Raw genomic sequence first — 28,000 nt, forward strand, 5'->3', positions numbered from 1 at the left:
GGACCATACTGTAATACCCGGGCTAGTTTTCTGGAGGTCCTCTGGAAGAGCCTTGGTCTCAGCAAAATAGACACCAGGAGAATGGACAACAATAGAGTCCAAAATTTTTATTGTCTCTTACACAGTCTGTGTCTGTCATAGTCGGAGCCAGTCTCAGTCTGAGCCAGTCTCCTCCAGCAATCTGATAGGCTGACAGTCTCAGCCAGTCTCTCTCTGAGTCTGACTTTGTCCCCAATTAAATTCAGTACAGCATACTGAATATGTGTGAACTAGAGAACCATTACATCCTCATGCTAAGTACTAAGTATATGTAAACTGGATAACGTTGTCTCATCAATTCCACTGAGTTAACACCTTGTTTCAAGTATACTTTTCCAGAGTTCAGGCTCTCTATACCATACTTTAAGAACTACTGTGCCATGGCAACAAGAAAATTATACAATGATCAATTCTGATGGACATAGCTCTTCTCAACAATGAGATTATTCAGGCCAGTTCCAATGATCTTGTGAAGAGAGCCAACTATATTCAGAGAGAGAACTGTAGGAACTGAGTGTGGATCACAACATAATTCACTCTTTTTGTTGTTGTTTGCTTGCATTTTGTTGTTTTTTTTCTCATTTTTTTTTTCCTTTTTGATCTGATTTTTCTTGTGCAGCATAATATTTGTGGAAATATGTATGGAAGAATTGCACGTATTTAACATATATTGGATCACTTGCCATCTCAGGAAGGAGATGGAGGAAGGGAGAGAAAAATTTTGGAACACAAGGTTTTGCAAGAGTGAATGTTGAAAATTATCCATGCATATGTTTGGAAAACAAAGAAAAAACTTTAATTAAAAAAAAGAACAACTGTGCAAGATCACTCCTGTGGTCTCTTTCAGCTCTAAAGCTATGATCTTACGATCCTATGCTCCTACTATGCTGCATAATAAGCAACTTAAGGAGGAAGATACATGTATGGTAAAGGGATATTGTAGCTGCATCTATGGCCTGGGTTATTTCTGAGGGATGGATGATTATAATGAAGGATTCGTGTTGGCCATGGGTCAGAAGGAGCTAGAGTAAATTATAAACATTGTCTCTGTTTTTATAAGAAATCTCTCTTAGGCTTTTGTTTTTGCTTTTGTTTTTGTCCCATTTGCTGCTACTGCTATGGCTGGGGTAAGGGGATGACCACAAATATCCTGAACTCACAAGACTTTTCCTTTGAGTATAGGAGTTGGTGGTCTCACAGAATTCTAGCAGATTAGGCAATGGAGTGTTGCGTCCAGGTTGGGGCCCCACATTTTAGGAAGGATAGTGAGAAGTAGAAGAAAGCCATAAGAGTGGTTGATAGAAGGAGGACTGTTGGAAAGATAAGGGGAAGAGAAGACTTGAGGAAGGAACATTATGGTAGTACATCTTCCTAATATTTAAAAGGATGTCATGTGGAGAAGTGACCAGACTTGTTTTGCTTGGTCTCCAAAGTCCAAAAGTAAGAGAAGGAGCAGAATTTGTAACAAATTAAGAAACATTTTTTCAATGCTTATTTTATAGCACTGTGCTTAGTGAAAGGAAAAAAAAAACTACTTAATCTATAGAGCTATGTCAATGAAGAGAGGGAGTTCCCCTTCAGATAGGAAGATCACTTCTGGAAATATTGAAGAACATTCTAGTTCTCAACCTGGGAGAGACTTGACAAGACATTTAGTCCAATTTCCCATTTTGCCCATGTGGCATCCAAGATCCAGAAAGTTGGGACTTGCCTAAGATCATAGGAAAAATAAGCATTAGGAAGCAAGTGGTCCTTTGACTCTAAGAGACATCTCTAAAGGGGAAGTCTTTTCCAACTGAGAGCAAGAGGATGATAGAGTTCAAGATATTCTCAGATGTGTATGGAGTTATATTAGATGGTCTGTGAGATTCCACGTCTGGATTCTGTAATGACTTGAGTCTGTTCAGTCTGTCTCTGCCTCAGTGGCTATGGTATGGTTCTTGTGACAAGATCTGCTAACTGAGCAGCTTGGGATAACTGTCCATTTGCAGTCCAGTTAAAGCAAAACAGGAAGCTAACTTTACAGCAAGCTCAGAAAGAAGCACACCTTAGGAAAAACAACAAAGAGCAAAGCCTCTTTTCCCCATTCTTGCAAAGCTAGAATGTTACTTTCCTCCCAAATACCAGCTTGAGGTTAGAATCTAGAAAAGAGAAGACCTCACCATACTTTCACAGACCTGTGATCTCACTTAGAATCTTAACAGAGACAGTCTATTCTGTTATCTGAATTTCAATAAGAACATCTTTCTTCTTTTCTTGTCAGTGGTACAGGAGATATGAGAGCCTTAATGAAACATTAATGGTCCTACCGGAGTCAGCTTTGCATTCTCCACCCATCTCACCCCTCCTTACAACACTAACACATGTTGTCAAATATAAATCACTTCTAGCTCTCTGCCTCTCTGGGGGATGACCATCTCTTTGTAAGAAAGGAGCCATAGACTTGACCCTCCAACAACCTTGGGACTAAGTCAAGGAGGGAGGAAAACAGGAGAGAGGGAAAATGGACAGATTTTCTAGGAGGCTGGACCATTTGGAAAACGCCTAGGAGAATTACCTTCCCATCTGTGTCTGCTGTCAGAAGCTCCAGCTGCTGTAGTTCCTAGACTATCCCGATTCCTTTGGGAGAGAAATGTAGATTTTAAAGCTGTGAAAGAAGCAGGCATCTGTTATTCCCCCAGATGCCATCTTGAATCTTACCCTACAGTCAGGGGACCAGGGACATTGGGGGGAACAAGGACCATGGAGGCTGAGGCCTTATTTAGCTTTATTGGGTCCGAGTTTTATGTGTGGGTTGACTGATACCCATTCTCTCTGGGAAATACTCCCACGACTCAAGACTGATAGTTCGAGGAGGGATCTCCAGAGATCATTTAACCCATACCCCTTTCAGGAGCTTGCTGACATTCTTAGAGAGACGGGCAGATGGGCAGCTGCTCAACCTTCCCTAAAGTCTCTCCAGGGAAGGAAAACTCCTCCTCTTTACCCCCTACCCCACACCCATCAACTTCCTCAGGGATGCCTGTGACTATCTAAAAACCCAAGTCAGAAATGCCTTCCTGAGAGCTGATTCCCTGCATAGTGCACCAGCAACGTGCAGGGAACCTTTTTTTGGGAGGCTGATTACAGCTGGTGCCATTCTTCTGGGGATTCTCCTTTCATAAGGCAAAGACAATAATGATCAGTAATAATAACTAGCTTTTACATAGGGTTTTAAAAATGCTCTACAGAAATATTATTTAATTCTTACAACAACCTTGGGAGATAGGTCCTCTTATGATCTTTATTTTACAAAAATGGAAACTGAAGCAGAGATTGAGTGATTTTTTTTTTCAGTGTCACATAGCTAATTAAGTATTTCTGAACTTGGGTCTTCCTGACACCAGGTTTGAAAGTCTTATTACTGCGCCAAGTTTGAGCATCTCCGGGTTCAAGGTCTTTTTAACATGAGCTCATAGATAGGCTGAGATGTTTTGAATCAAGCAATGGACAGCTAAGAAGGGACTATTGTAGTTGTTTGTAATATAACCCTGGTTAAATTATCCATCTTTCTAACTCTTAGTTTCCCTAACTATAAATGGGGGATTTACATATGCCTCCCTCACTGGACCAGCCAGGTAGAATTAGTACTAGAATAGTGGTTATTATTGTAACTAAGCCAGTTACAATGTAGTAGCTAACTTATGCAAGCCCTTAATTGGAGTACTTGACAGGAGCACTGATCTGTATTTATACTTAACCTCAGTCTATCTAAATTTCCTTATTTGTAAAATGGGACTAAATAATACCACTCACCTCCTGGGATTGTTGTGAAGATAAAATGAACAAAAAATTTTGGAAATCATTTTGTAACTCATTAAGAAAATGTGATATTTTTTGAGGCAGCTAAATGGTATAGCAGAAAGTGTTGGATCAGGAAGACTCAACTGTGTGATCTTAAGCAAGATATTTCACCTCTGTGTGCCTCAGTTTTCTCAACTGAAAAATAGGGATAGTACTAGAACCAATCAAGATTTTTGTGAAGATCAAATGAGATAATATTTGCAAAATATTTAACATGATACCTGGTACATATGCTAAATTTTTAATACATGCTTATGACTTTCCTTCCATTAATTATTCATTCTCACAATTGTCTTGAAGTCCAGAAGACTCATGATAGCCTAACTGTGTGACTATGGGCAAATCAATCAACAAGCATTTTAAAGATCCTATTAGGTGCCAGAAGAAGTTTTATGTAGGGGTCCAGAGGAGTTGGGGTCAAATATCCCTGAGACAGAGAGAAAGAGAGAGACACACACAGAGATAGAGAAACAGAGACAGACAGAGACACACAGAAAGAGACAAAGACAGAGAGAGAGAGGAGAGAGACAGAGAGACATAGAGAGACAGAGAGAGGAGAGAGAGAGATACAGAGATAGACAGAGACAGAGAAGAGAAAGAGAGAGAGAGAGGAGAGAGAGAGAGAGAGAGAGAGAGAGAGAGAAAATAGAGAAACAGACAGAGACAGAGAGAATAGGAGAAACAGAGACAGAGACACAAAGAGTTGACCAATTCTGTCACCCACATTGTTCAACTTTGGGATGATAGGCATAGTTCTTTTATAAAAGGCACCCAGAATGCTTGATTTGATGGGTAATCCCTTGTGCTATTCTCACTGTCTGTTAAGAACACTTCTAATCTGTCCATCCTGATGGACATTGTTCTTCTCCTTTTAGATGGGACCTTCAAGACTCCACAGATATCTAAGGACTTGGACCAACATCTCAGAGTGCTTGGAGCAATCTCTCTCATTTTAGGTCTCACTCTAAGCTGCTGAACTTCATCCCTCTGTTGGCTTATTTTTCTCTTAGTAAAGATGCTAGGTGGATTTTATCTTCTCTCTCCAAGAGTCCTTTCCATGCAGGAATATCTGAACAGAGACATGGAGCATCCAAGTACTTTTCCCTGTGGCAAAGGATGTTCGATGACCCAGAGAGTGGACACTTGGGAAATTAGACACATCTTGTAAGTCAGCAGAGAGCCAGGGGCCAAAGAAAGACCAAATCCTATTCTTCCTCCCTGGGAGAAGAGCCCCTGGATCCAAGTATCAGGCAAGAAAGGATAATAGCAAAGGGACACCTTTCCACCCGAGTTAGTTAATCACTATTTCCATGGCAACAGTATCTCCTAAAGATAATCACTCTGCCAGTGTTCTGCTTTTTCAGGAATTGTTGATTTTTCTTTTCTTTCTCTCCTTTCCTTCTTTCTTCTTCTCTCCCTCGTGCTGCTTCCTTTTCTCTCCTACATCTTCTTATGTATCAGGTGCTATCCTATATGCTCTGTTATTTATCCACAAGCTAGGGGTTAGGCTGACCATGGTTTTGATTGCTTACTTTTTTTTACTTGGGGCTAAAAATGATAGGCTAGAAAGGGGAAGGGCACAGCAGAGCAGTGTAATCTGATTCTAGCTGACCTAGAAAAGAGGCCAGGTAAATCTTTGAGATCAGGAAGCAGAAAGGCAGACCCAGGTGATGGACATCATGAAATGGGACCCTAGGTGGGAGACATGGCTCAGGGGCACCTGTGCATCCTTGTATAATGGGATGACAGTAGAAAATGATGATCATCTGTGAAGAACAAGCATATTTGCTTGAGTGTTGGTGCCCTGTAAGAAAGCCCTAATCAGCTTTTGTTACTGATGGCCTTATTCTAACCACAGGGGAATGATTGCCACCAACCAGAAACTTCTTTTATGAGGAATTCCTAGATAATGTCTTGTAGTCCAGATAGTCAATAAAGTGAACAATAGGAAGTCATTCTTGGTGAGTCCCATGATATAGTGGAAGGGTAGAAGCCAAAGTTGTGGTGGGAAATGAATTTTAAGCTATAATGCAAAATCTGGAATAAGAATGTATATAGGAAGAATGTAAAAAAATTTGGATTTGAGAAGAATGATAAGCTCCATGGAGAAACAGAGGAAATGGAACCCAAAGGGTAATACTTAACCAGATAGGGCGAGTTGATACTATTAGCTTGTGTTGTTCTAATTCTGACAGTCTTTTACTTGGATGAAGTTTAATACTTCCCGCACTCAACTAGAGTTCTTCCAATTAATTCCTCTAGGTCTCTCATTTCATTCAGTTTTATTTCTTTCATGAATTATATTTGACATTGTGGTCAAGCTCTATTCTATGCTTTCTTCTTTCCTTCAGACCATAGGTTCTAACCTCAATAGGGGTGCTAGAAGGCTTGATATAGTAGGATTTGGTTGGATTTCTTGCGCAGTGCCTTCTGTTCCTTGGTTCTTAACATTTTCTCTCTCTCTCTCTCTCTCTCTCTCTCTCTCTCTCTCTCTCTCTCTCTCTCTCTCTCTCTATCTTCCTGTGCTTGAAAAATGATCTACAATGGTTTCTCCTTGAATTAAAAATTACCAGAAAAATGGTTACTTTTTCTTCATTTTTGAAGATGTAGGAAAGCACGAATCTCTCTTTCTCTCATCATCTTTTTTTTTTTTAATAATTGCTTTTTATTTCTCAAAAGACATGTGAAAATAGTTTTAAATGTCCATCCTTGCAAAACCCTGTGTTCCAAATTTTTCTCCCTCCCTTTCCCCTTTTCCCCTCCCCCAGACACAAATAATCCAATATAAGTTAAACTTTCTTCTGAACATATTTCTGTATCATATGGCATAAGAAAAATCAGATCCAAAAGAGAAAAAATGAGAAAGAAAAAAAAAACAAGCAAGCAAACAATAACAAAAAAGGCAAAAATACTATGTAGTGCTCCACATTCAGTCCCCATCGTCCTCTCTCTGGATGCAGAGGGCTCTTTCTATCACAAGTCTATTGGAATTGGCCTAAATTACCTCACTGCTGAAAAAAAAAAAAAACAACAAAAAAAAAACAAGTCCATCCAGAGCTGATTACCTCACAATCTTGTTGATGCTGTGTATAATATTCTCCTAGTTCTACTTACTTCACTAAACACCAGTTCATGTAAATCAACAAACAATACTCCTTGCCCTTAAAGAGCTAAAATTCTGAGTTAAGCAGTGTGTCCAAAGATAATTAAATGCATACTATTTGCAACACAAATACAAAGTAAATTTCATTGCAGAGAGAGTTCTAAACACTTTCCAGATCAGGCCCGGTTATGTGGGAGGTGGTACTAGAACTAAGCTTGGAAGAGAGCTAGAGATTCCAAGAAGTAGGAGTGAGGAGGAGGGTATTCCAAGGAGATAGTACAAAGATATGGAGGTGCAATGTCTGCAGAAGGAATAGTAAGTAGGAGCTTTGATATGTGGAAGGGATTAAGGGGAGTGACAAAATAAGTTTACAAAGACAGGTTGGAAAGAGCTTTAATTATCCAAGCAGAAGATCATAGGGTATAGATTTCATGCTGGAAGGGACCTCAGAGATCATTGATTCCAAACCCCTCATTTTATAGATGGCCCTGAGAGATATTAAGTGACTTGTCTAGGGTTCTTCAGTATCTGAAACAGAATTTGAACTTAGGTCTTCCTGACTGCAAGCTCAGCTTGCCATCTATTTTGCCATCTAGCCTCTTTTACTGTGCTCATTTTCTTGCCTGCAGTGGGTGCCCAGGTGGGTGCACTTTTACGTTCATGGCATGCTAAAGATGCTCAGTTACATGTGTGCACCCCTATCTGTACAGTTGGACACAGGTGTGATAGACAGGCAGTCACATAAAAGTCTGTACACACTTGGCAGCGATATACTCCTCCTGGACACCGAAACAGATGCTTCCCTATAGTGTGTGTCAGAAACAGCGTCCAACCAGCTATTAGCACATCATTCAGAGCTGGGCGGTGAATAGACATCGCTATTAAAAATACTCAGCCAGGAGGATGCCCCTTGCTGTGTTTGGGAGTTAAATATTCACCCACCACTGCTCCTTCAAGATGCTGGGATAAATATGGCAGATTTGAAATGGATCTAAATTGCTTTTGATGGCTCTATCCAATAATGTTGGTCTTTTTCTCCAGTGGTAGATAACAATAGTCATTTCCAAAATGGGGCATAGTAGTTGTTTTTTTTTTAGAAAGAATTGCCAATTTTGACCTCCAGAGTGGTAATTTGCAAAATGTTCTTTCTGAATCATTCACTTGGAAATGTAAGAAACTTGCAAGTGCTGGACTTTGGGAGAAATGGATGTAACTAATGGTCCCTCTAAGTGCAAAGTTAACTTGATCATTTTCATGCTTTTCTCAGGTAGGAGCTTAGGACAGAGGGATAGGGAAAAGGAGAACTCTGGCTAAATCTGTTTGGCTCTGGGCTCTTGGGATTAAAGCTTTTTTTCTCTTCACATTTCTTCCATTGGTACTCCAGTTAATCTGCCCAGGGGTGTGATCTAGACCTGGCTAATAACTGTTTTAGCCAAGAGACACTAAGTCTCTAGACTCCATATCTCCATAGAGGGAAATCTGTGTTGGGGAATCTATCTATCTATCTATCTATCTATCTATCTATCTATCTATCTATCTATCTATCTATCATCTATCTATCTATCTATCTATCTATCTATCTATCTATCTATGTATCTATGTATCTATCTATGTATCTTCCTGTCTTTCTATCTATCTACCTGTCTGTCTATCTGTCTACCTATCTGTTTATCAGATAACATTCATCCTTTCCCAAATAATTTTTGTCTTAGAAGACTTGAAGATTTGCCTTCTTGATATAAACTCCTCTGAGTCCTTTTTGGACTGGGTTGCAGCTGTGGGTTCCTCCTTTTTTTTGCCTAATACTTAAAACAATGCCCAATGGAGAAGGGGTGAGGAAGTAAAGAACACACATGCAGTATAATCTCTGCTCTCTAACCTTTTGTGTATCATGGATCTCTTAGATGGTCTAGTGAAGCTTATGGATACCTCAGAATTCCCTCCTCCCTTTAATGCATTTAAGTATATAAGATTCCAAAGGAAATCTAATATATTTAAATATAATTATCACAAATTTATATACTCAAGGTTAAGGACCCTATTTTATGTGCTTTCTGCCCATAATGTACTTCCTTATATATAGAAATTATCTTCCCAATACCCTTCACCCCAGTGAGTTGGGGGCTGTGACTACAATGAGGAGAATGACTCTATGCCCCATTTTCATGAAATGACAAGAGGAAGTAAGAGGGACAGTATATTTGCAGGGTTAGGATAAAAAGAATAGCTCATGTTCTAAGACTGGCTGAAGGTTTACAAAGGGATGTTTTTAGAGTGTCCCCGCAAGGCAAGTTGGAGCATATCCATTTAAAAAAATAAGCAAAATGAGGCTTAAAAGTTTAATTCACCTGCTTAAGGTCCAGCTGTAACTATTCAAGTCAGGACGTGAAACCTCTGCTTTTCCTGATCTCCAACTCCAACACATTTATTTCACCATATTACTCCATGTCTGAGACTGGTTTGATAATCTCTTGAGTTGTTTTTTAAGCTCTGAATGTTCCGATTCTTTGATTCTCTGATTTTAAAACTTGAATTTTGATCTGTTCCCTCTTTCTCCTTTCTCTCCCTCTCTTCCCCTGTGTCTCTGTTTCTCTCTATCTCTCTCTTTCATTTCCTTCCTTTCCTGTGTTAGTTTCCATGGTGCTCCTTTTTGAAATTGTCCATATGTTACCTGGTAACATGATTTCATTTGACATTTCTCCCCACCCAAGCATTCCGTTTCTCCAATCTGTCTGGCCCTCTGTTTGCAGCATGCATGCACAAGTGTGTGTGTGTGTGTGTGTGTGTGTGTGTGTGTGTGTGTGTGTGCTGTTAATGTGCTTGGAGACAAACAGGCAGCTCTGGTTTTCAAGGCAGACAGCTTTTTAGGACAAAGCTGGGACCCACTCCTTTCTCCCTCCCTTATCTCAAGTGGATCCCTCGCATCGCTTGGGCACAGACCCAGAATTTGTGGAATTGTCAGAGGCTGACTGCTTGCCCACTTCAGCAGTTTCTTGGACTTGCCAATTTCATACCATGACCATTGATCTAGTTCTGGGCTTGAGTTCCAGGGCACATCATAAATGATAGGAACATGGATCTAAATATGGACGGGATTTCAGAGACGGTTTAATTCAATTTTCTCCTTTTATAGATGAAAAACAAACAAAAACCCCAAACCCGACAGCAATAAAAATTTAAATTAAAATAAAAAAATTAAAAATTTAAATTTGGTCCCATTTAAAGGACCAAATATAAAATCCTATTTGACTTTCAAAGCCCTTCATAACTGGAGTCCTTCCTTCCTCTCCAGTTTTCTTATACCTCCCATATTCAATGTTTTTCCTAAAATACAACATTCCTTCCTCTAACTTGGAGTGCTTTCACTAGCTGTTCCCCATGCCCGGAGCATTCTCCTTTATCTCTGCTTTCTAACTTCCCTGGTGTCCTTTAAATCTCAGCTAAATTCTCACTGTCTATGCGAAGTTTTTTCTCATCTTCCTTAATCTTAATGTTTTCCTTCTGAATATACCCTCCTCCCCCCAATTTCCCCTGCACAAAACTTGTTTATATATAATTATCTGTTGTTTCCCTCACCCAACTGTATGCTCCTTGAGAGGACGGTCTGATTTTTAGGCTTTCTTTGAATCCCTGGCACTTAACATAGTGCCTGGCATATAGTGGGTACTTAATGAATGCCAATTAACTGACTACCTTAGGTCACACAGAGAGTAAGCTGAGATTTAAGTAAGAGGAGAGATTTGAACTCCAGCGTTTTTACTGTGCTCTACCATGCTCTAAAGCCTTAGGTGCTCCAAATTACATATAACTGTCTAACCCATTATTATCCTAAGTGGTAATTATCAATATAGGTTTTGCCAAAGGGACATGGAACAAGTCAAAAACCAAAGCGAGGCTCAGAAATCCAGGGCTCAGCTCCCTTTCTTTGTTACCTCTAAACTTCCAGTGACCTTTCCTCCTTCTCCCTTTTCATTCTTCATGCTTGCTGGCACACAGGTTAGGTCATCCCTCTTTGTGGCAAGTCTCTTCTGAGTAATCAAGGAGGAGGCCCCAGGCTTCTTGCATCCCACAATAGTTCCTTTTCTTTGGCAGATAGATCAACGGTATTTCCTGGGACCTTCTCTGTGGCTGCGACATCATGTATTTATGAAATGCTATCATTCTTATCTATCACCGGCATCGATCTTTTCTCTCTATACCATCTGCAGCATCTCCGGCTGCCCAGTACATCCCATTTGTCAATGTAAACTGCTTCTTGGGGAGATCTATGATGTCAAGTCATTTCAGGGTTGGGTTTTTTAAATCCCTCCCTGCCTGAATTTGGTCTTGATCTTATGGATGCCCTTAAACAATTTCATGTCTGACATAAAACAATAGCCCAACTTTTTTCATGTTTATCTTTCTTTCTCTCTCTCTCTCTCTCTCTCTCTCTCTCTCTCTCTCTCTCTCTGTCTCTCTCTCTCTGTCTCTCTCTCTCTGTCTCTCTGTCTCTGTCTCTGTCTCTGTCTCCCCCTTTTACCCCTTCTTTCTCCATTCCTTCCTTCCCCATCCCTCTATTCTTTCCTTATGTCTCTCTCTTTCTGTATCATTCTCTATACTCTTCTCTCTCTCTTTCTCTGTCTCTCTTCCACTTTCTCCCTTCCTCATCCCTTTCTTCCTCCTATCGCCACCACCACCACATGATAATGGTCACATAATGCCCAAAGTTCTAGCAATAGCTATGTTCTCTAGAGTCTAGAGGGATCCTCAAACTTTTTAAATAGGGGGCCAGTTCACTGTCCCTCAGACTGTTGGAGGGCCAGACTATAGTAAAAACAAAAACTTTGTTTTGTGGGTCTTTAAATAAAGAAACTTCATAGCTCTGGGTGAAGGGGATAAATGTCCTCAGCTGCCACGGCCTGTGGGCCGTAGTTTGAGGACTCCTGTGTCTTTTTCACTCTCTTGTCATTCTCTCTTTCCATTCTCCTTTCCTCTTTCTTCCATTCCTCTATCCTCTATCCCCTTCTCTCTGTCTTATTTCTCTCTTCCTCTCTCTGTCTGTCTCTGTCTCCCTCTTTCCTTCCTTCTCTCTTCTTTCCTCTACTCCCACTTTTTTCTCTTCTCAGCTCTATCTCTCCTAGACAAAGGAAGCTTTATTCAACAAAGACACAAAAAGGCAGGGAAATTCTGCTTTGAAGGTAGAGGAGAATTGCCAAATCCCTCCATCAGAATTCCTTTCCCCCCTCTCTTTCCATCCTTACAAATATCACATATTTTCAAAATCTAGCTCAAATTCCACTTTTCTCTCCATTAGAATATAAGCACCTTGAGGACAGGGACTGTTTGATTTTTTTGTCTTTGAATACTCAACATCTAGTATAGTATCTTGTACTATAAGGTCAATTAGTCAATCACTCAATATTTGCCCTGTGCCAGACAATGTGCTAAATTGGGGATATAGGAAGAGTTTACAATCTAATCGATTCTTTTGCATTAATCCTTGCTGATCAGCACTTAGTAGGTACTTAATAAATTCTTGTTCAATCACTTGATTCCCTGACCACCTCAGAGCTCAGTGATGTCTTCCCCTCTCATTTGCTGCTTGTCATTAATTTTCTTATGATCTCTCTGTTTCTCTCTCTCTCTTCTCTGTCTCTGTTTCTCTTTCTCTCTCTCATATTGATCGACTTTAGTTACCTGCCTGCAGGATGAGTGATAAGTTTGCACCACACACCTCACAGGGTTGTTGGGAAAAGGCTTTGCAAAACTTAAGATTTTTTTCCTTACTATGTTTAGAAGAATTGCACATGTTTAAGTCATATTGGATTATTTGTTGTCTTTGGGAGGAGAGTAGAAGGGAAGGGAGGGAGAAAAATTTGGAACACAAGGTTTTGAAAGGGTGAATGTTGAAAATTATCTTTGAAAGTATTTTGAAAATAAAAAGCTATTATTAAAAATAAACTACAAAAAATTTTTCCTTTTACTACATGTGTTATGATTTTTAGCCTTAGTTTCCTTGATCCCAGATGGCAGAAGAAAGAACAATGGATAGAAATTGTAGAGAGAAGAATTTAAGGTTGATGTAAAATAGGGTGAGGAGAATTTAAGTTTGGCAACTGCCATCCAAAAGTAGAACAGATTTCCTCAGAAACCTCATTGTAGAGGGAAAGGATTTGATTTTTTCCTCATGTAGACATGAACACGTATAAAGGGATTGTTGTTATATAAACTCTTGTCATAATATTGTATCAGCGATTATTTGGGGCATATGAGAGGAATTAGCAAGTCATATAAGTAGGAAGAGAAGCAGGAGAGAGCATCATCTCAAGTAAGAGAAGAGAGGGAAAGGGAGAAGCCAGGGGAAGTTTGAGGAGGGATGAAAAGGTTTGAAAGAACTACTGTGGAGAGTGGGATAGATAACTGATAAGGGAAGTATAGTAGGATTGTCTAGAAGCCATGAGGACTCAGGAATTTGTAGTGGACCAGTCAGATGGTTGTATGATTTTCTCCTCCTTTGTTCAGTAGCATGTAAGTAGGAGTGAAGGTAGAAGGTGGTGGGAATGATCCAAGGCTGAAACTTGGCGGGGTATATTCAAAGATATGATAAGGGAGCTATGGACTTAAATTAAGAGATGGAGAGAGTTGAGTTGATTCATCAGAGGACTAAGATGAGGAAAAGAGGAGGGAATGGTTAGTAAAGGGGTGATAACCTGGGGAAAATGGAGGGGTCAAGGGAATGGAGATCATGGTAGAGACAGAGCAAGGTTTGATAAGGCAAAAGGCAGAGAGAGAGATGCAAAGCCACAGATTATAGTCAGATAGAAATTCTAGGACATGGAGGTGATACATTTTGGGGTGATGTCACTCCCTTTTTGCATATAGCTTGCATATTGTTTCCCCTCATAATTTAATAATAGGGTTGAGGCTCTTGAGAATAAGGAACTATCCCTAGCATTTAACACATGTTTGGTATTTGTCAGATGCTTAATTAGTGCTTATTAACTAACTGTTTCAGTGTGAATTTGATATTTTTAAAGCAAGGGTATGGCAATATTACTAATCAGCTCATGAAACTCCAGTGGCTCCCTATTACTTCTGGGATTAAAAAAAATTTCCTCTATATGCTATTTAAAACTTTTCAGATATATTGCACATTATTCTCTTTCATGCAGTTTATGTCCCAACTAAATTGGCCATTTTGCTGTAAATTACAATCCATTTTCCATCTCTGTGCACAGTACCTGACATGCTAAGGATTTGATAAATGTGCTTATCTACTTATCTGTCTATCACCTATCTGCTCCTCCCCCATTATCTTAGAACTCTTAGTTTCTTTCTATAGAAAGCCTTTCCTTATTCCCATCTTGTTGTAAAGTTGCTTTACCCCCATAATATTTTATATTTGCATTGTCTATATTTAATACTTACCATTTATATATGCACCTTCATCACTTGAGAGACTATAAGTACTCTGAGGATAATAACTATTTTTGTCTCTGATTTTGTATTCCTAGAACTTAAGACAATATTTAGATCAGTGATTCTAAACCTGGGGTCCCTGGGCTCTCCATGGATGGATTTCAGAGGATGTGAGATCTTGAATAGCAAAAAACTACATTTTTATTTCAATCTTACTAGTTTCTTTAGAATTTTATTTGTTGTATATATTGCTGCGATATACATTTAAAAATATTATACTGAGCAAGATCCATCCCTAGATTTCACCAGACTGATGAAAGATGCAAGATTCAGAGCACTAGAGGCAAGCAATGAAGTTAGTTGAAGGAATGAGGGAATGTATCTCCCTCCCTTTCCCCCCTGTCCCAGGAGAATGTAAATTTTTTGGGAGCAGAGACTGTTTTTCATTTTTTTGTTGAAATTACAGATTCTAATGCAATCCATTACACAGAAAAAGGTGCTTACTATAAGCCTGTTGAATTGAGTTTAATTGCACAATCCTTTTTCTCTTAGTTTATAAGAGACAATCCTGAAGATTTCGAAGGCAGCTTTAGAATGAAACTAAGGTATTTTACCAAACAAAATGCAATGCATTTATAGAACACAGGAGGGTTATTTTCAATTACACTCAAGCTACACATGAACCTGGCTGGCGGTATCTGAGGGCTACACCACTCTGTCCTTATTCCTCCCTTGGGTCTAGTCTGCCACACTAGCCAGACAACTGATAAACTTGGTTCAACCTTTAAAGGAAGGTCTTTTCCTTTACTTAATGCTCTCAGGTTAGAATTTAGGTAACTCTGATCACTGGTCTTGTGATTCAAATGGATATTATTATTTCTCACCTTCAGTCTGTGTCTCTCATGACTATTCTCTGTAGGTTTCAAATACAGAGCACTTCCTACTTTATGGCACTCTGGTAGTTTTCCCCCTCTCTTATCACACCTCCTTCCCACTTTGCAAGTCCTGGGTTCAGAAACTATCTCTGCACTTTACTGATGCTGTTATCCCAAGAAATTAATTTTTCCTGTCAGGATCTCTTTTTCTCATCTGAAAAAGGAATAGATTTGACTTGTTTTCATTTTAATTTGGGGAATGTGAACCCTCAAAGATTACGGATAAATTTGATGGGACAAAATTGTACCTGTATTTTTCACTATTTGTATTTCACATTTTTAAAAATTACATATACAGCCAAATATATTAGAGTAGTATTGAGTTTTTCACCAGGGACTGCCTATTTTCTATTTGTATTCCCAGCACTTAGCACAGTGCCTAGTACATAGGAGAGACTTAATAAATGTTTACTGAATTAAATTTATTGAAATTCTTTAAATTTTACTTCTATCTTATTCTTTGAGGAAGAGTGGGAAGGAGCTGTTAAAAAACACCATCTCCTCTTTGGGACTTAGATATTATTAAGGAAAGTAAGGAAAGAATAGTCATGAGAGACATAGACTGAAGGTGAGAAATAATAATATCCATTTGAATCACAAGACCAGTGATCAGAGTTACCTAAATTCTAACCTGAGAGCATTAAGTAAAGGAAAAGACCTTCCTTTAAAGGTTGAACTAAGAAGATTTGGGGCAGAAAAGGGGTCCTTCTGATACAACTGGAAAAGATATGAAGAAAGACCCCTGGTAGGGATTAGCCAGTGTGAACTGCAAAAATATCTGAGAGTATTTTTTGTCTGAATCTCAGTCTATTCCTTTTCAGCTCAATAATCAGGTGGAATATTAAAAATATTTTTATTAATTCATGTATCCCATGTATTATGTACAACTAATCTGTATAGCGCATCTTTAAAGAGGTTAAATCACTAATTCTGGACAAATTACTGGCTTGGGTATGAAAAAAAATTCTGCCTATCAATGTTGAGAAATCAATTGTGATCTTGAAACATCATGTTGGATGGGAAAATAGCTGTGGGACTAGAAATGTACAACTATTATCCTAGTTTTCATAAATGGGAAATAAGGTGGATTCTTTAACTTCTAGGCTGATGAGTTTGATGTCAATTCCTAGAAAAATTCTAGAATATGTTAGTAGAAGGGTGGTTTGTGAGGGGAAGTAATGATCAGCATGAGTCAGCTTGGATTCATTAAGAGCAAGTCATGCCAGGCTAACTTCATTTTCTTGTTTGATAGGGTTATTTGACTGGTAGATCAGGGAATGCTATAAAGAGAGTATTTAATGAAGCATTTTAAAAAAGTCTCAATGTCTTTTTGTGGTTCGCATGGAGAACTGTGGACTGTGATTATACAGTTAACTGAGTTTAGAACTGATTGAATGTCAAGAGGCAAAGAATAGTCATTAATGGACTGATGCCAATTTGGGAGATGTTGGGGGAATGTCCCAGGGATCCTTCCTTGCCCCTGTCTTTTTGAATATTTTTTCAGTATCCAGGATTAAGTCATAGGTAGCATGTTGATATCATGAGTTAGCTAATATGTTAGGTGGGATAATTTGGATCTAAAAATAGGTTGGTATAATGGAACAATTGGACACATCTCACAAAAGGAAATCTTCTTTGTTGCTTTAATGGAATTGTGTTCTCATTTTACGGTGCTTTGTCCACCAGGGAAGATCACAAATAGTTTCTTGTTTTCTACAATTTTGGTGTGTTTCTTTCCATTTATCTTTCAAAGAGAATCTACCTAATGTAACTGAACATTTAAGTGGCACAATGGATAGGATGCTGAACCAGCAATCAGGAAGGAAGACCTGAGTTACAATCCAGTATCAGACACTTACACAGTTGTGTGAGCTGGATTTGTCACTTAATCTGTTTGCCTTCTCATCTGTAAAATGGGAATAATAACCCTTCTAGGGTTGTTGTGATGATCAAATGAGATAACAATTGCAAAGTACTTAGCACAGTTCCTGGCACATTACAAATTCTAGATAAATGTTGTTTTTGTTGTTATTATTATTATCAAAGTTTTTTTTTTGAGTATTTTACTATTTTAGAGGCATCAATTAAACTTGACTCAATCTATTCATTTATTATCCCTTGCTCTTCCTACTTAGCTGATTCTCTTCCTTTCCTGCTCATTCATATCCTCCATATCTTTTATGTCATTTTTTTGAACCCAAGATGCTATTAGTGATATCCTTCAACCTTCTGACACACATCATGAAGCTTCTCTTGCCCTTTAGGTTACTGAAAATTTGATTTTTTTGAGATCATGACTTTCACATGCATGTATCATGACTGTGAGAAGATGTGTTAAAATATACTTTTGTAGTGGAAACAGTTTGAGGTCAATGAAAGAACTGTCCAATTTCAAAAAACAAAAACAAAACCACAGAATATTTTTCCTATTATTTGAATCTTATAATTTGAATATTCTACTACTATGATCATCTATGGCATCCATTTTGATGGACTTCTCATTTCACTACATTTCATAATCTGGGTAATATGCAGTCCTCATCCTCTTGCTTTTTCTATGTGGATGACCACCATGATTGATTTCTTATGAGTGACCATGGATCTCACTGAGGAAACATCCTGTGCTTAAATTTATCCACAGTCATCCATAGACAATTACATCTGGAGAATTTACCATACTCTGAGAATCCTTCCATTTGGATTAGGCAGGAAATTCTTCTTGACAGTGGCAAATAGTTTTGGCAAGAATAAACTTTCCTGTTCTGTGCTTCTCTTAATAGTGGTAACTGGAGGATTTCTGTACTGTGGTTTTACCTCAATACTTGCTGCTTGTGTATTGTTCAAGTCACTTTGTATTTCAGGTTTTTAGTTTCTTTATCTGTAAAATGAGTGATGCAGAGTAGGAAGATGGCCTCTCAGGTATCTTCTAGCTTTTAATTTATGATTAATTTCTCTTGGAAGGTTTGTCTGAGTCTCATATATGCTTTTTTGTTATTTTATTTTTTTTCTTAATTACATGTAAAGATAGTTTTCCACATTCATTTTTGTAAGATTTTGAATTCCAGAGGAGGATTCTGGAAAGATGGTGGGATAGGTCAGTAAACTTCAAGCTCTTCAGATTTCCACCACAAACAGAATAAATTTGTGCCTCAGAGCAAACATAGACAAATGAAAAACTAAGAAGATTTGAGGCAGAAAAGGGGTCCTTCTGATACAACTGGAAAAGATGTGAAGAAAGACCCCTGGTAGGGATTAGCCAGTGTGAACTGCAAACCCTTCTAGGGTAGCTCCATACAAACATCAAGTGGGGACTTCTGGGGCTAGCTGGGTTTGGCTGGAGCCTCAGCAAGAACCTGAGAAACTTTCACCTTCTGGATTGTGTGTGGAGTTGGGGGTCTGAGTTTAGGCAAACTGAGGGAACCTTGCCTGATTAGGAATGCCAGGCCCAGCTGTGTTGCAGACCTGTGGCCCTGGGCTAGAAGGAGTGTGTGGGACTGGGATGCTGCTGGCTGTGGGCATTTATAGAAGAGTGGAACTCTTGGTTTGGAGTAAGAGGGGAGAACTGAAATGAAGTCAGAGACACCATTCCCCTACCCCATGATTACAGAAACTTACACTAATATTTTTCATTAAAAAAATGAACCAGCAAAGAAGAAAGAACCCAACATAGAAACTTATGATAGGAATAGGAAGATTGGGGGGTGTATCTTCAGAGAAGAACAGGAAGTAAAAAAAGAAAGCTTCTTCTACTCCAAAAAGTAATGTTAAATGGCTTCTTGCCCAGAGAGAATTTATAGAGGAATTCAAAAAACAATTTAAAAATCAGATGAGAGACACTGAGAAATTAAAATAAAAACAAAACTAAAAAAATAAAAACCATTCAAGAAAAAAATCAAGATTATGAAAAAAGTTAGCCAACTAGAAAGAGATACAGAGTTTTAAAAATGAAAACAACTCTTTGAAAATTAGAATTGAATAAGGGAAAGCCAATGAAGCTATAAGAGACCAAGAAATAACAAAACAGAATATAAAGAATTAAAAAAAAACATAATGTGAAACATCTTGTAAAAAATAACAGATCTGGAGAACAGATCAAGAAGAAAAATACAAGAATGATTGGTCTACCAGAAAGTTGTGACCAAAAAAAAAACACCTTTGACACAATAATGCAAGAAATAATCCAAGAAAATTGTCCTGGAGTTTTAGAACAGGAGGAGAAAGTAGAGATAGGAAAAAATTCACTGATCACCATTTCAGAGAGATCCTTTGTGGAAAACATATAGGAATATTATTGCCAAATTTTGAAACTCCCAAATTAAGGAGAAAATCTTGCAAAAAACAAGAAAAAGTAATTCAAATACTCTGGAACTACAATTAGAATTGTATAGAACTTATCAGCAGCCATAATAAAAGACTGCAGGTCCTGGAATCATATATACTAGCAATCAAAAGAACTAGGCCTGTGACCAAAAATATCATATCCAGCAAAATTATCTATAATATTAAAGGAGAACAAATGGACATTCAATGAACTTTCAGATTTTCAGGACTTTCAACCGAATCTGAACTCAATAGAAAATTTAACACATAAAATTAAATATTGAATATCAATTTCAAGGAATTTAATATGGACAGATTGCTTAGGTTTTTTACATGGAAATGTATATACCATATGTTTAAGATTGACATCAAGAACTGGGGAGTTCAAAAGAAAGATTAGGACAGAGTTAAGATAAAAATAGCAATTATATTACACAAAAGAGGTGCAGAGGAAGAGTAGACAGAGGCATTAGAGGGGGGAGGAGGGCTCATAGTTCTGAAAGCCTTTTCACATCTGGAATGGGCTAAATAGGCAACACTCCATATTATACCATGAAGAGTATAGCATTCTCCAAAACCTATTAAAAAATTAAGGAGGTTGGGATGGACTGACAGGGAAGCAAAAGGTATGGGAAAAAGACAAGGGAGGGATCCATAGGTAGAAGGAAGTTAAATAATAGCAAGGCAAGTTAAAGAGCACAATTAAAGCAGAGAGTTAGCAAGGCTAGAAAAGGTGTGTGTGTGTGTGTGTGTGTGTGTGTGTGTAGGGGGCAGGGTGTGTGTGTATACATATATGTCATATGTATACATAAATATATCCTTATTTAATTATATCCTGTTTGGAGGAGGTTGGGAGGATGAAAGGGGAAAAAAGAATAAAGTAAAAAAAAATCTATAAGGAAGTAAAGAAAAGATGGAAACTCATATAATTTCTTCTACTATCATATATCCTTTCTTGAACTGGTAATTTATTATTATATATTTTTGAATCCTCCCTGATCTTCTAATGGGCAGATGACAATGTTCCATTTTATCTTGTTTTATTTTCCTTTTCTGTTTTTTAAAAATTGTTTTTAAAAAAACTAAATTTAAAAAGATTTTGAGTTCCAATTTTTTTCTACTTCCCTCCCTTACATATGCTATACAGATTATATACATGTATTATATACATGTACAGTCATCTTAAACATATTTCCATATTAGTCATGTTGTGAAAGAAAAAATCAGAACAAAAAAGGAAAAACGTGAGAAAAAAACCAAAACAATAAAAAAGAAAATAATATGCTTTTATCTGTACTCAATCTCTATAGTTCTTTTTATGGATGTGGATGACATTATTCATGACAAGTCTATTGGAATTGTCTTGGATCACTGAGAAGAGCTAAGCCCATCATAGTTGATCATCATGCAATTTTCTTGTTACTCTGTACAATGTTTTGGTTCTGCTCATTTCACAGAGTTTCCTATAATATTAACTTATGTGTACAAGATGGCTTGTTGGAGGAGGCTATATTGTGTTCTGTTGAATAGTGATAACAATAAAATATAATCACCAAATAATAAATATAGTAGTATCTTCTATTTTCTGCATCCTATAGTCCATCGTGGTTGTTCTTGGATTATTAAAATGTGAAGATCCATTCTACTCTCATATTTTTTATCAAAGTTATTCTTGTTATGTATAAGATTGTATAAACATAAAAATGTTTAGTGGTGAGGAAATTAGCGAAGGAGTTGTTAATCATTGATGTCTTCTTGTACCAACAACAAAAACAGCAACAATAAGAAGAAGAAGGTTATAATCATAAAGCCTTTGACTCAGTTTCATATATTGTTTATGTGCTGCAAATATACAAAATAGATGCTAGTGAGAATGCTATTAAAACTGAAGTCTATATGGAGCACTTTCCTCTATTTAAAACATTCCATCAACACAATAATGTCAAGAAATTTGGTTAAAACACACTATTTTTCAGGGAGACAATTTAAATCCATTATGTTTCTGCCTACCTTTAAATTTGCTATCATCTCTCTAGCATAGAACTTAGTATGGCTTAAAGAAGTTGAATCCAAACATTTTTATTAATTATCTGTTTTTCAAAGTTGACATCATGTTGTTTCACCCAAAACTCATGAAATAGCTTCTTTGCCTTGTGAAATCTTTTTCTGAAGAAATAAAAATATCATTTTAATTTGATAAGTGTAAAAATCTTAATATTTGCCAAGGAAGGACAGATTGACAGTTGCAAGCTTGAATCTGGAAGACATAGCAAATCAATAGAAAAAGTAATACTTAAAAATAAATATCTTGGTCTTTTCCGTGTAAGATATCTTAAGCACAAAAAGGTTAAAAAAGATAGCTATGGTTGGATGTATTGAGACATACTGGCATCCTGAAATCAGTGCTAAATGGGAAGAATATGTTTAAAACAATTAAAACTGACAAAGTCTGTCTTTTTTATACTTTCAAAAATAGAACATAAAAAGTATGTAAACTAGTCTAATAAATAGAATGAATATTAATGAAATCCAGGACCACCATCTTAAGGCAGATAGAGAAAAGTTTACAACTTCTTTACCAAAGAGGGGAGAAAGAGTTGACAGATATTCAGAGAACCCATTGTATAGGACGAAACCTACAGAAGAATTTTAGTAAAAGAAGATATCTCTTAGAACTTGGATTTGCTGAATGTGATAACAAAGTATTTAATTCAAGATGGAGCCTATGAAATGGCTGAGACCCAAACATGGAGTGAAAAGGTCCTCAATAGGTATTATCCACATGAACTAAACCAATTGTATGTTAACAAAGAGGGAGAACAAATTAGCTGACATGAGGATTTGTTTATGGTGATTCTAGAAATAACAGGAGGATTATCCTTAAGGAAGTTGCACTTAGGGGTCAATGTAGATTCTGTGAGGAATCTTGGATTTTTAATAACAGTAGAATAATTGAAATTCCAAACAAATTTCTAAGTGTCTAAAATGTCTAGAATATATGGAAACAATAGAATTTGTGCAACACATCTCTGCAGGTTGTAAAAAATTTAGTACCTACTGAACATCTAGCAAGACATGAGTTGCTGCATAGAATTATATACCAAAAGCCCATTATCTTTCATGGATGGACATATGACAAATCACCATTTTACAAATACAGACCTCAAAATGTTCTAGAGAACTAAACCATAAATTGAACTGCAATTGGGTCATCATCACAGACTGAACCATTGCTCATAATTACCCAGATATAACTTCCATAAAAACATAGGAAAGTTTTTAATAAATGATGCCATTTTGAATACTAGTAACCTCTAACCTACTTAGAATGAAAAGCTTTTAAAATATAAAAGACCTAATAGAAGAGATCAAAATCATTCAGGAATGAGATGCCATATATATTATCCACATTCCATTTGCTACTGAAGTTTATTTTGTGAATATTTTCCATGCTCTCAGAGAGGTTGAGCTTATATCCCAATTTTATTCATCTCAAAAAACATTTATTTTATTTACCTGTTCACTGGTCTGCAGAACATTAAATATAACAGAATAATACAAGAATAATGATTCATGCCAAGATTGTTTCTAGTTGAACCTCATTGAAAATGATGAGAATGAGAAATAATAATAATAATAATAATAGAAATGCCTATAGGTTTATAGAAGTATGATGGAGATTTAGGACTAAATCATAGTTACCGAAATTACAAATGAGTTATAACAGCTTTTCGCAAAGAAATGAATCACTGGCTACAAAACTTTAGTACCTAACATATGCAGCAAGGCTTGATGTGTTGACTAGAATTGTGTAATAGAAACTCACTGTTTTTCATTTAAAAATCCCGGATTTATAAATATAATCTTTAAATATCATACATAGCTTAATCAAGAATCTATATTGGACCCAAACCACTACATATGTTCCCTTTCCACTTTGTAGTAAGCAGATACTGAGAAACTGAGTCCAAATGTGCTGGCTATACTGTCACTGATGTTGGGAATATTTTATCATAGAAATGATGTCAGTAATTTATTTCAACTTTATCTGTTGTATTTTTACAATTTCAATTCTAAATGCTCAAAGAATGTTTTGATTTACATCACTATCATGGAGAAAACTTTATGCAGAATCTTTTTACACTGTACTATTGATTTTCAATGTTTTATGAGGTGATTTTGCCTGTCGCCTCTCATCTTCTTCAGTAATGAGTTTGTATTCTAAATTTGGCAAGGAATTTTATTGGTTGAGATAGTTTTTTGGTTCATTATGACCTCCTTGTTGTGACAATTGTTTTATACTGGTTAAATCTCTCTAAGAAACGGCAATAATGTCTCTCAAGGACTTTAATTTTTATTTTTCCCCTTTTTGTTCAGTTGACAAATTATGTAAAAGGTTTGATCCACAGAAGAGACTTTAGTTGATTGAACTAAAGCTTCTAAAGTTTTCATTCAGTTCAATAAATGTATATTGCCTTAGGCAGTATGGGTTAGTCAGGTAACGGACTCTGAGGACCCTACTATTCTAAGGAAAACCAGAACCACTTTGAGAGTTAGTCTAGTGCCCCAAAAAGAAAGTTATTGGATATCATATGGAGAAATGACTGAAAGTGATATTAAAGGACTTGGATTTGAATCTCATCTCTGCTATTAACTCCTCAGATACTACTTGCTCTCAAGGTCTTTCCTGACTCCTTTCTTAACTGTTTGCCACTGTTAATGATTTCTTCCTTCTAAAATTTGCATTTGCTTATCTAGAGGTAGTTAGATGGAGAAGTGGATAGAGAGTCCAATATGGAGTCAGGAAGATCTGAGTTTAAAAATGACCTCAGGTCCTTCCTAGCTGTATGACCCTAGCCAAATAATCTAATTTCTAACTGCCTCAATTTCCTCATCTGTAAAATGGACATGATAATAATACCTACCATTGTTGTGGAGAACAAATGAAGCAATATCTCTTTGTAAACCTTAGAGTGTTACTAAAATGCTAGCTGTTTCATTGTCTCTGTAAATGTTGCATTTTCCCTGTGGAACACATGCACTTCGAGATCAGAGACTATTTTGTTTATATCTTTGTGTCTTTGGTGTCTGACCCAGTGTCTTGCTCACTGTAGGTGCTTAAGAAATGTTTATTGGATTGAATTTTGAGGTGGTGGTGGTTGTTCTTGTTTGCCCTTCATGATTTTATTTAAAAATTTAAAATTCTGTCTACCTCTGACAGATTCCTGTTGTATTAGCTTAATGTTGATCTGTTTACTTTTGAGTAAGTGGATCTTGGATGAAGACAAGGATAACAGGACTTCTGCTAGCAGGTCAAGCTCTAGAATAGTGGTAAAACCTGGAGATTCTAAGTCACTTTTTATTAAATTAATGAAATTTGCTTTTGTTTCTCCAGTGGCCTGAGGATGCTGTGAGTAATGACCTGGCAAGTTCTCTCTGTTGCAGCAGTGTCTGTGCTGCAAGTCCTCTGTACTGCTCAGGAGGAGAGACTGCTACTTGCCTCTCTTTTCAACCCTGGACGTAGGGGAAGCCTTAGAAAGAGACGGTTGGACACATGTAGAAAGTAGGAATCTGGGGCCAGACTATCATTAGTGCTGAGCAGTCTGGCAGCTTTCTTGTCTATAGACAAACCCCTCCTGACTGATGATGTTTCTGCTATAGGAAACTGACCTTGGTGGATATCACACAGCCTGACTGGTCTGTCCTGAAGAGATCCACTCAGGAGGGCACAGGGAGCTCCTAAGGCCTGGCACTTAAAGCCCCTCAAAGTCTGACTCCTACCTACTTTTCAGACTTAAATCTTATGGCTTCCCCACCTATATTCCACCAGCATTTAGTTAGCTCTTACTATGTACCAAATGTGCTTTACATTCTTGCTAGATTTGTCTAGTTACTCAAACTTTATGTATAGTGTCTGACTTCTGTGCTTTCGCTATAGTCTTTCTTCTACCATCTCTAATGCACTCCCTCCTTACCTCTGTCCATTGCAATTCTGCAGAGTCTTTCCACTGTGCTACGATGCCTTTTATTTTCATGCTGCTTCCTACTTACGGAGCAGACATTTAATAAATATTGGTTACATTGAACTGAATAAAGAGAGAAAGAGCTGCCATATAGTAGTTGCTTAATACATATTTCCTCCCTCCCTCTTTCCCTCCCTCCCTCCTCCTCCCCCTCTCTCCCTCCCTTTTCCGTCCCTCCCTTCTTTCTTCTTTCCCTCCCTTCTTTCTTCCTTCCCTCCCTTCCTTTTTCTCTCCCTCCCTTCCTTCCTTCCTCCCTCCCCCCACTTCCTACCTTTCTTCCTCCCTCCCTCCCTTCCTTCCCTCCCTTCCTACCTGATAGACTAATTGAGTACCAGTAGAGGTTTACCTCTGCCACAGACTTCTGCTCTGCAGCTTGGGATTGCTTTGGACAGGAAAGACATAATCAAATGCAAGTGACAGGTGCCAGACTGTACCTGGGAAATGGCTGCATCTGTGTCAGGCTCTTTTCTCTCTAGCACTGGCAACTGTCTTTACTTTTGGACCACATTGGGCATAGCTTTCACTATTAATAGGAAGCTTTGTTTATCTTGATGCAGACTCTGTACCTGAGGGAGAACTCTTAAAATGAAGGCAGATTTCATTTACTTCTCCTGGAAAGTAGGGACTTTATTTATGCCTGATTAATTGTTAATGTATATTCTGTTAATAGAGAATTAAGAAATCAATCACTATAACAACCTGCCATATTACACTTTTCTTGATACTTTAGAAAGCAGAGAAATAAGTGCCAAAATACTGCTGGTCTTTTACTTTGGTCCTAATGTGACTAATTCTCTACATAGTATTCTTCCCATAGAGCTAGATAGCACAGTGGATAGAGCTCTTGATCTGGAGTCAGGAAGACCTGGGTTGCAATCCAGTCTTAATAACAGCGTGGCTATGGAAACTCAGTTTGCCTGTTTTTTTATTTGTAAAATGGAGTTAATAATATTATCTATATCTCAGTGTGGTGAGGATCAAATAAGATAATTTTTATAAAGCATTTAGCACAATGTCTGGCACATAGTAGGTGCTTAATAAATGCTTGCTTTTGGTTATTGGGAAAATCTAGATTTATTGCAACTGATAGCTTAGGAACAGATGCCTATAAAAATGGCACCTATATCTCATAGGAATAACCTTTCAGTGCCTAAAACCATGTTTAAAAAGTAATCCAAAATTCCCATTGCCACAAGATTTAGATAATCCCAAATCTTTACCCCTTCATCTCTTTCTCAAGTACTGAGTTAGTTTAGTCTGTGCTGAGATTCCCAGCTGAGGCTTCAGAGTCACGGGAACTGTGCACACATCCAGAAAGATGCTTCAGTGGTGAGGTAGAGGCAAGCTGGTGGAGAAAACCCAAAAATTTGCCTTAGCTCTCCCCAGTTTTCTTCAGAAATGACATGGAATCTGAACAAATTCTGGAGTAACTGAACATGCAAAAAGATGAAGCAAAACAATTTTTAATTTAAGTTAGAAGGACTTCAGGAAATGTCTGTCTCACTTGGGCAAAAGGGAAGCCCAGCCCAGTACAAATGGTGTCCAGTCAAGCCAGTGGGAGGCTCTTAGGTCCAGCATAGATCACAACAAAGACTCCTTAGTCCTGAATCAGCCACCTATTGGCACAGCAGGCCAATGGTGAGGCCTTCAGCCTTAGTGCAAAAGGCAAACTACCAGCTCAGGAATTCCTAGCAAAACAATTGTGACCAGGCTGGGCCTTGCCAATACGATGGCAAGCTGCCAGCACCAGAGATCCAAAAGCCAATGACCAGACCCTGGGTCCTTGGTAAAAGAAACATGGGACAATTCCCTCTATGCTCCAAGAGGAGAGCTCCACTTTAAAAGACATGAAAAAGGTTAAAAAATGAGTAGAAACTAGAAAAGAGCCATGATCATAGAAAGCTATTGTGACAATCAGAGAGATCAAAACACAAACTCAGAAGAAAACATGTCAAAATATTTACATAAGACACTTCTAAGAGGATGAAGAATTTGTCTTAAGCTCCAAAAAATTTTTTTGAAAGAACTCAAAAAGAATTTTTAAAAAATCCAGTAGCAGAGATAGAAGAAAAATTGAGAAAAGAATTGAGCATTATTCAAGAAAGAATCAACATCTTGGAAAAGAAAGAACAAAAATTAACTGAAGAAGGCAGTTCCTTAAGAAATACCTTAAGGTAAAAAATTAAGAAATGTTAGTCAAATGGCAAACAAATTTACTGAAGAAAAGATATTCTTAAAAAAGTAGAATTAGGAGCAGCTAATTGGTATAGTGGATAGAGTACCAGCCCTGAAGTTCAAGTTTGATTTCAGACACAATATTTCCTGACTGTGTGACTCTG

Source organism: Antechinus flavipes, chromosome 2 (genome assembly GCF_016432865.1).
Source record: "Antechinus flavipes isolate AdamAnt ecotype Samford, QLD, Australia chromosome 2, AdamAnt_v2, whole genome shotgun sequence".
NCBI lineage: Eukaryota > Metazoa > Chordata > Mammalia > Dasyuromorphia > Dasyuridae > Antechinus > Antechinus flavipes.